General features: G+C 35.3%; 1 pseudogene; it reads left to right on the plus strand.

Moving 5' to 3' along the window:
- On the plus strand, positions 1–1,635 carry LOC147471479 (dual oxidase pseudogene; annotated as a pseudogene).
- The last annotated feature ends 7,724 nt before the right edge of the window (positions 1,636–9,359 follow it).

Consider the following 9,359-nt stretch of genomic DNA (forward strand, 5'->3'; position numbering starts at 1 on the left):
ATGTGTTGCGAGCATATTGTTACCACTGGTAGGGTAAGTACTATCTATGACGGACATACTTGTAAGTCATTTTTACCAATACATGGTTAAAAGTACCTATCTATCAAAAATATGCAAGACCATATTATACAGTGCATAATTACGAACACATAGTTACCAGTTACTTTCTAGGTATATATTTACGATACTTATTAACAAGTACGTAATAGCGAATGCATATGTATTCTTGAGTAAAAGTACAAATATACCGATACGGTTACCATATTTATGAAGTCTTAGTAAACTAATTACATGATTATAAATGCATTTTTACATGTACATTGTACAATACGTAATTCCAGATACTATTTACCAGTACATATATGCTGCTCCATGATGACATACAGTAAATAAACGCCCCCCCTTCTCTCCTCAGGCACCCAACTTCAAATACCTTGAGCGCCAGTGGGTTCGCTCAACTGCACCGCTTTCCGGCAGTCGGATACCACTCCTTCACCCTCACTTCTGCCCCCACGAGTTCTTCCTGTCGTGCACATCAAAGCCCAGGGCCCTTGGACGTGGAAGCTTAGGAAGTTCTTCGAACCAATAACTTGTGCACGATGAGGAGACACCCACCGAAGGTTAGTTGATGTGGTGAAATCGAGACATAAAGCCTGGATTTTTTGAAGGTTAAATATAAAAATATAGAAAATTTCAAGAGTCAGAAGTATGTTTATTTGGTACAATCGGAGCTTCTCACACCTCACAGACAATATAAAACACATTTGCGAGTTTGTGAAACTGTTCGCCTTATTTTACTCGAAATTAATATTCCTTACAAAATTGGGTGCATTTTGTTCGACCATAAGGCTCCTCCATCTAAAAATCTATTACATAATATAATATCACAACATCGTCACTGACTCCTCCTTTTTCGTGATCCTCCCAACACGATAGATCCTAAACTAACTTAGGAAAAGTCTCCACTTCCTCCCATACTTTCATGTGATCCTACTAGCACGAAAATAAAACCCCAGCCCAGAACCTCCTCACTTGCTCCTTCTTGTCTTCCTTCCGTCCTTATTAACGACCCCCCCCCAACTCTGGGTCGAACCTCACTGATTCACTTCCTCTTATCCTTCTTATTGAACTACCAGCAACGAAATATCCTCGTGTAGGATCCTCCCCACTGACTGACTCTTCTTCACCTCGTAGATCGCCTGGATGGACCTTTCGGCGGGCGGCATCCAGCGATGGTACAAGTTCGAGGTCGCGGTGATGGTGGGCGGAGGCATCGGCGTCACCCCCTACGCCTCCATCCTCAACGATCTCGTCTTCGGTACTTCGACCAACCGCTACTCCGGGGTGTCTTGCAAGAAGGTGGGTAGGAATATTATTTTTGTTATGGCTATTTTGTGGGATTAATTATTTGTTTGTTTTTGTCTATGTTGCAGTATGGTTGGATTGTTTTGAGGCTTTTGTTGTCTTTTTGAAGTATGCAATCTTTGTTTTGTAGCACTGTTTTAAAATTATCCTAATAGTCTTATGGGGCCATTTGAATATTGAAAAGATATATTAGATTTTTAATATTTCCTCTTTACTTATGAGCAGGGTAGTCAAATTAGAATATATAAGTAAATCAAAATATCGGACAAAGAAACGTTGAATTGTAACCTCAATATATTAGTGCATACAATGGAATATAGAAAAAAAATTCCGTTATAATGCGTATCTCTGCACCAACGTATGCCTAATGCATTACATTGGGATATTGGTCATTGTATGGTTGTATTGTTATAAAAGCCACTATCTAGGAAAATGACTAGTTTTAATGTTAATCCGGGGTTAGATAGATGCCACAGGGGCACTTGTGAAGTTTCAGAATCTTGCAAAATATAAAAATTGTAATTATACTAAACATACTTATGTTAGATTTATAATCCAGATGAATCATTATGATAAACCATACAAGTTCCTAATATCATTGTAATACGCGTTTTATATGCACCTTAAAAATGACCGGAGAGAACATACGAAATATTTTGCATAGTCATCGACTGGTGTTGCCAAATATTGATTTCTTGTTTTTTCTTGAGTGTATTTCTTGTAGGATTGTGCCCGCCGCAGCAGTTTGAGTGGTTCATTGATGTGCTGCGTGACGTGTGCGCCAAAGATGTCCACCAAACCGTCTTAGAAAATTGCACATCTTCATTACAAGTTCTTCCATAAGTTTGATTTGAGAAATACTATGTTGGTGAGTAATTGAGTCAGCTTGGACGCGTGCACGTTACTAGTTGTATCATTTCTTGGGCCTTGGCTTTGATGTCAGCGTTTCTAATAAGTAGTATTCACTATTCTATGAGTAGATGAAGAATAGTTACTTTTGTTTTCAATATCCGCCAAAAAATTTTAAAAAAATGTGGTCAGGAGTAAATAGTAATAGCAATTACCGCAATATGTATCAATGGGAAAGATGGAATTTGTGTGAACGCGGCGATGAAAGAGTAAAAATCGTTATTCTTCTATAAGGGAAGGCCATAAGTTTTAATTAAGGAAATACAACATGTACTTTCGGATTAGATATGCAATATGACTCAGTAAGTAAGATTTAAGTACATTATTATTGTTTCGCTTGTTAGAAACTGTTTTCTTTTTCAGGTATATTTGCGAGACCTTCTTCCAGCGACTGAGCAAACGTAGCATGTTCACTGGATGAAAGCCATCAATCACTTCGGCCGGCTGAATATGACTTTCCCTTCCTGATGTTTGTGCAAAGACGTCAAATACGTAAGTATGCTTTCAGGCATCGGAAGTTGCGGTTTCATTGTTCATCTGTGTCGTTGCCTGTGATTATTTCAGTTCTACGGATCACATGGTGTTGCTTACTGACATGCTTTAGACCATGGGATGTAATTGCTTCGATAAAAATGTAGGGACAATTTTTTTTTTTTTGAGTCTTGACATTCGCGTTCAATTGTGGTAAATGACGTTTATGCACTTAAGAACGTTTCAGGTCATTTTCGATTTTTAATCTAGAATTTAGCACTTTGGACATTTCAAGCTCCGATTTCCGACTTCCTTTCCATCTTAACTCGTGGTCCCTCATATCGCTGCATTACTCTTCTGGACAGATTGCAGGTGTCCAAAATCGGGTGTCAGCTGCGGCCCCAACCCCCTCACGAAGAGCGTCAGGCACTGGGGGGCCTGCGAGAACGTGAACCGAGGTTGTCGCCTGCCATACTTTATACATCACTTGAAAAACTTCGGCTAAGCGTGACTTAGAGGCCTTTTATTATGATATATTTTGTCGTGTTAGAAATTATACTTAAAGTGGGGAAAAAAAAGAGAAAAGAAGGTTGGGGACGAAAAAAGGGAGCAAAACTCCAAGGCTGTTTTTTTATGCCGTGACACTTAGGTATTATTAGTAATCCTCATTTGGCTTGCTCTTTCGCTGGACTTGCCTGGCCAGATCTTGGTCTAGGCTGGCCTGTCTTCTTTCTCTGCTTTCCTCCCTCCTCTTCCCCCTCTCCCCTCTCCTGCTTCTGCTCTCTTCTCTTTTCGCTTTTCTCTTTTCTCTCTTCACTTTTCTCTTTTATCTTCTCCTTCTCTTCTTTTCTTCCACCTTTTCTCTTCTCTTCCTCTTTCCCTTTCTCTCCTTCCCTCCCTCCCTCCCTCCTTCCTTCTCCCCTATTCCCCACTCCCACTTGGCGTGCTGCTCTCCCTTGCCTTCTTTTGCTTTCTATTGTGAGGTATGAATGCAGCCTTTTTCTATTGCCTTTAGCCTTTACATGTGCTATCTAGTCATATGACTCTAAATATGGTTTCTTATATGCTATATATAGTAATCATTTTGTTTAGTGCCGATTATGTCATTATGAATTTACTGTGATTTTAATTACATATTTTTTTATTAATCCATTATTATTATTTTTATTGTTATTATATTATTATTTTCCATTATTATGATTATTTGTGTTATTATTCTTCATTATGTCATTATCATTATTAGTATTTTATTATTATTTTTATTATTATAATTATTTTCGATATTATTTATTTTTATTATTATTATTATTATTTAATATTATATTTATTATCATTATCTTTATTATTATTATTGTTATAGTTTTATTATAATTGTTATTATTATTTTTATATTTTTCTTATTTTTGTTAGTATCATTATGATTAAAGTGTTTTTAAGTATTCACATTGACTATAATCATTAGATCATTGTCAGATTATTCTTGAGACTCTGAGGATTCTTTTTTTTCTGATGTTGTGCTATCAATATATTGTAATGAACGTGATAACATAACTCAGTTTTCGTCACCCAGGGCTGGAACGACTCAGACCTCTAGAGGCACTCTTTTACAGGAACACCTCAGAGCGTTGTATTACCACATGGCGTGGGCAAGACAACGCTTCTCACGTCAAAGAAACCATAGTGAGAGAAAAAAAACAAAACAGCATCAACAGTATTCTATGTGTAAGCTCTGCACGAGGACGAGGGTGGGGAGACACTTGTATTTTTTTTATCATTGACGATTTATCCTATGTTGAGCAGTGAGCCGTTTATGAACAGATTATTGAATGATAGAAACTTTGGACGTGTTTCGATGTACATTTGGAAGCGGTGTTACCGTTGCGTACGAACTGGTTTGCCATGGAAGTAGTCACGATCGCTCACATTCAACAAGTTAATAATGTGATAATTATAGGCGAGTAACATTATATCCTGCTGTCAGATGATGTTTGTCCTTAGTACAGCTGTCATTTTGTATGTAGGTATGAGTTTTTTTTTGCTTGTAAGAAATGATATGCATTGTTAAGTTATGGTAAAGAAAAGTTATCTTGTGTAAAGTGCTTGGGTTGTGCATTATTATTTTATTTGTAGTATTATTTTATGAAGAATATCTCTCTTGTGTAATATCTACCTATCCCATTCAATATTCTTATAATAGTTCTTGGTTGTTAATAGATATATTAATAATCTTGTCCTGACGGATTCAGAACATTTTCAAGGTATTATTTTTGTTCATTTAACATAGTAATGGTTTACCTCTACATTTTTTCCATCTTGTATTTTCTTTGGTAAGTTGTAGGGATCTTGATTAATAAAATATATGGAAAAAGTTCTTTAGCGATTTGAATATCCTTTCTTTGTTATACTGACAGAGGCTTAATTAGGAAAATCATCTTTATGGAAATGTGTGAATAATAAATGCTAACCTTAGTATTAAAATAATCATTTATGATTGTTTTACTGTGTGATTTAATGCCGTGTTTTGGAGGCAGCTCTCGTTGACTTTGACGTGGGGATATGTGTAAAAGCCGGCAAACGGTCTTAATATCAGGATGCATCTCAGTTATTTCATCGGTATATTCAATGTATAATCGTTAAGTAAAGTTAGATTTATGAGCCTATCTTTCTTTTAATGAACTATTTTACTATGATGTCTCCCCTGTGATAAGTCCTAATCTGCTGTAAAAAGAAATCTAATTGGATAGAAAACACTCCTGATACTGTCCTTTGTAGAAAGGTTTTCTCATTTATCGAGTCATTTATAAACACATAATAAAATTTACTTTCTGTATATGGAGTTTCAAAACAAATACATGTGAGCATTCCATTTTATCGGTTTTAAGTTAAAAAAGATTACTCGTATCCATTCATTTAGTTTCCCCCAGTCATACTTGGGAACGTGACGCCTCAAAAAGCATATATTTACTTAAACAACAACATGTCTTCCTGAACCATGCATGTTCGAAATTTTATGAACACTTGCAAATCAGAACACGCAGGAGCAAGGCATCTCCTATGCTCACACTCTTCCACACTTCACACAATCTTCACGGCTTTTCAGAGAAGTACATGTCTTAGATACATTTGGAAGTTTGTTGTTTGTATCTTAGCAGCCATGACTGAAACATATACTAAAGAGAAACCGAACAGGGACTGGATTGTCGATTGCCTTATAGAGCGTTTACCGACGGCAATTTTTGAATAGATTCTCTTAACTAATTATCCATTTTAATTTCTCCTTTATCGATCCGGGAAAACAAAGAAAATAAAAGTAGGAGCAAATGCCAGAAAGATGAAAAACAAACGAGAGAGAATTGCTTTTAGATTTTGAAGAAAAGTTTTCTTAACCATCATCAAAATTCCAACAAGGGAGGAAAATATACTGGACCTAGTTTTTATTAGTATAGGGGAAGATATACACAACATATCAACTTATACAGCTCAATCAGACCACGACATAACTGAAATCCCAATGCATAAGTTAAAAAATCAGAAAAACGGAAAAACAGATAGCCGAATCAGAGAAGAGTCTCAGATCTCCAAACTTTAGAGATGATCAAATAGATTGGAAAAAAATAAATGCAACACTAGAAGAGTTAATGAAAGATATTGAGGTCCTCTTAACACCAAATGATATACTAAAGAAGCTTTATATGCATGGAAGGATGTTGGTAAAAATGTTTGAGCCCCCAAAAACTACAGGCCCAAGAATATTATACCAAGAGTCGAAGGCATCTTGGTTAAGAAACAAGAAAATTATAGTTAATAACTAAAAAAAAAAAAAAAAGATCATGTCAGAGAGAAATGATCAAAGCAGAGAAAAGGATACTAGACGAAAAATTAAATCTGTCTATAAGCCGAAGAAAAAAGAGCAGTGGAAACTATAGGACAGTATGCAAAATATTTCGTATCCTAACAAACAAGTTAAAGGGAGATACAGAAATTTAAAGACCCTTGGAATCGGGGGAAAGTTGGGAAGATGGATTTTTTTTTTTTTTTTTGAAAACTTCTAATAGATGTAACAAGAAGTGCAAATGAATGGGTTTTACTCGAAAGGAAACAAAACTATTATGAGAGGGGTGCCACAAGGGGTCGTTCTTATGCCCTTGTTTATTTCCTTATTATGATTGGTTGAACAGTGGATAAATTGTGAAACACTCGGAGTAACATCATTTGCGTTGATACAAGAATAAGTACACCCATAGATATACTAGATGATGAAAACCCAAACTTAATGAGGTTCCTACATTTCCATTATATGTGGGCTATATATCTGATTAGTAATATGAAATCAATGCAGCTAATTTTGATATCATAAGATAGAGGCAACTGGAATGTAAGGAGCAAGTTCCATATTTTGTCGAGGTGTGGAGGATTTAGGAAAAAGTAGGAAAAAGATCTAGGGACCTCTATATGAGTTAATGACATGAGTTTCAGTCACCTATAGAGCAGATTGTCATTTAAAGGAAAAGTTATGGTGGATGGGTACATGAGGACTTTTAACACACAAAGACCTTTTACCACATGGAAAACATTAGTGACCAGATTAGAATACCAGTGCCAACATTTGAAGCCAAATCTTCAAAAGATTAATGTTGATAAGATCATTGTTAATAGCATACTGAAGGATATATAGGGACACATAAATAAGTGCAGTTTAGAAAGTGTTTAAAAAGAAAATTTGTTAAATGAGTACTAGATGAACCTCAACATGTGGTAGTGAATGGAACGTGGGCATGAATTCAAATTCCATCCCTCATCAAATTCAGTTGCTTGCAACTGACAAAAAACGGGCGGTCCCCCAGGATGGCCCTGGCATGACCCACTATGGGGCTCATGCTGTATATTACCACAGGAGCCAAAGTAGGTATATATATATATTTATGCTCACACACACATATATGTATTTTATTTATATGATATATATATATATATATATATATTTATATATATTTAATATATATATTTATTAGACATATAACCATAGATATATACTATTTATTATCATACATATCATTAACATACATATATATTTTTATAGTGATTATTTATATATATATTATAATTATATAATTTATATATAGTATTCTACATATTCAGGTAATATATATATTTATGTCTATATATATTTATATATATATAATATATATATTTATATATATTCTATATATCAATAATTATATATATAGAGATATATATATTTTGATAGATAGATAGCTTGGATAGATAGATTAGATACGATAGATAGATAGATAGATAGATAGATAGATAGATAGTTAGATAGATAGATAGATAGATAGATGATAGTATAGATAGATAGTATTTGTATATATATATTAATTTTTATATATCACTTACATACATTACATACATACATAAATATATTTGTATATTTTTTATATATATATATATTTTTTTATTATATATTATATACAATACAGTACATTAGTATAATTATCTACTATATATATATATATATATATATTTATATATATATAGATCATATATATATATATCATTATATAGAAAGAGAGTCGAGAGAGAGAGAGAGAGGAGAGGGGGTGGGGGGGGGTGAGAGAGGAGATAAACAATAGTGTTTGTTGTGTGTGTGAGGTGTTGTGCGTGACGTGACGTGTGTGCGTGTGCGTCCCGCATTCACATTCTTCATTATATTTCTACTTTTTCGGATAATTGGTTGAAAAACCATATTCTTAAACGTTTTCGAAGCTGGCTGTCCAAAGGATATTTCAGGTTTATTACGACATCAAGGCGTGTTGTGCTAAAGCTAGACAATGCATGTTATTCGTTATCTTATTCCTCAATGCATAAGGGGAAACTTGAATAGCTGAGTCAATCAAAAGCTTCGCCAGCACGGTTTAAAACTGCATCTAGTGCCGAGGGCAAGGTTGCAAGGAAAATCATCGGAGGCAATGCCATGGTGCGAGAGTCGGGGCACAGTGACGAATGAGAAGCTCATGGAAAAAAAAAACAGCTCCAATCAGTTGCTGACGCAATAAGTGAGTGGGGGGGGGGGGTGCACAATATATTGAATTTATTAAAGGCAGTTACTGAATTATGCATGCTTCTAAACCGAAATAGGGAATTGTATTGCGAATGTAACATTGTCCCTCTACTTCTAACTCAAAAGGTGGTTATCCAACGGGCTTTTACAAGAGCGTTTGCCTCGATTTGAAGTTCATAGGTAGCAAAAGTAATTGAAACAGCAAAGGAAATGCAATGATGTTTTAATCTGCCAAAATTGGTATTTGCTTAAAAAATAAGAAGGGGGGTTTTGATTAGGTGATCGATTACATCCTAATGAAGTCGAGTAAATAAAATTTCCTAAAATTGCGGGCTTTGGATATCCCATTTCATATTTACAGATTGCGTAGGGGGATGTGAGTATGATTACTGGATAGGGAAACTAGCTAGCGGTGGCTGAGGTGTGAGTCTCGTGTTGTAGAGTGTGTGTGTGTGTGAGTGAGTTAGTGTGTGTGTGTGAGTGTTTGTGTGTAGTGGTGTGGGTGTGTGTGTGTGGTGTGGGAGTGAGTGCTGGTGTGTGTGCGTGTTCTGAG

Source organism: Penaeus japonicus, unplaced genomic scaffold (assembly GCF_977035675.1).
Source record: "Penaeus japonicus unplaced genomic scaffold, GWHDUDI00000001_assembly GWHDUDI00000008, whole genome shotgun sequence".
Classification (NCBI taxonomy): Eukaryota; Metazoa; Arthropoda; class Malacostraca; order Decapoda; family Penaeidae; genus Penaeus; species Penaeus japonicus.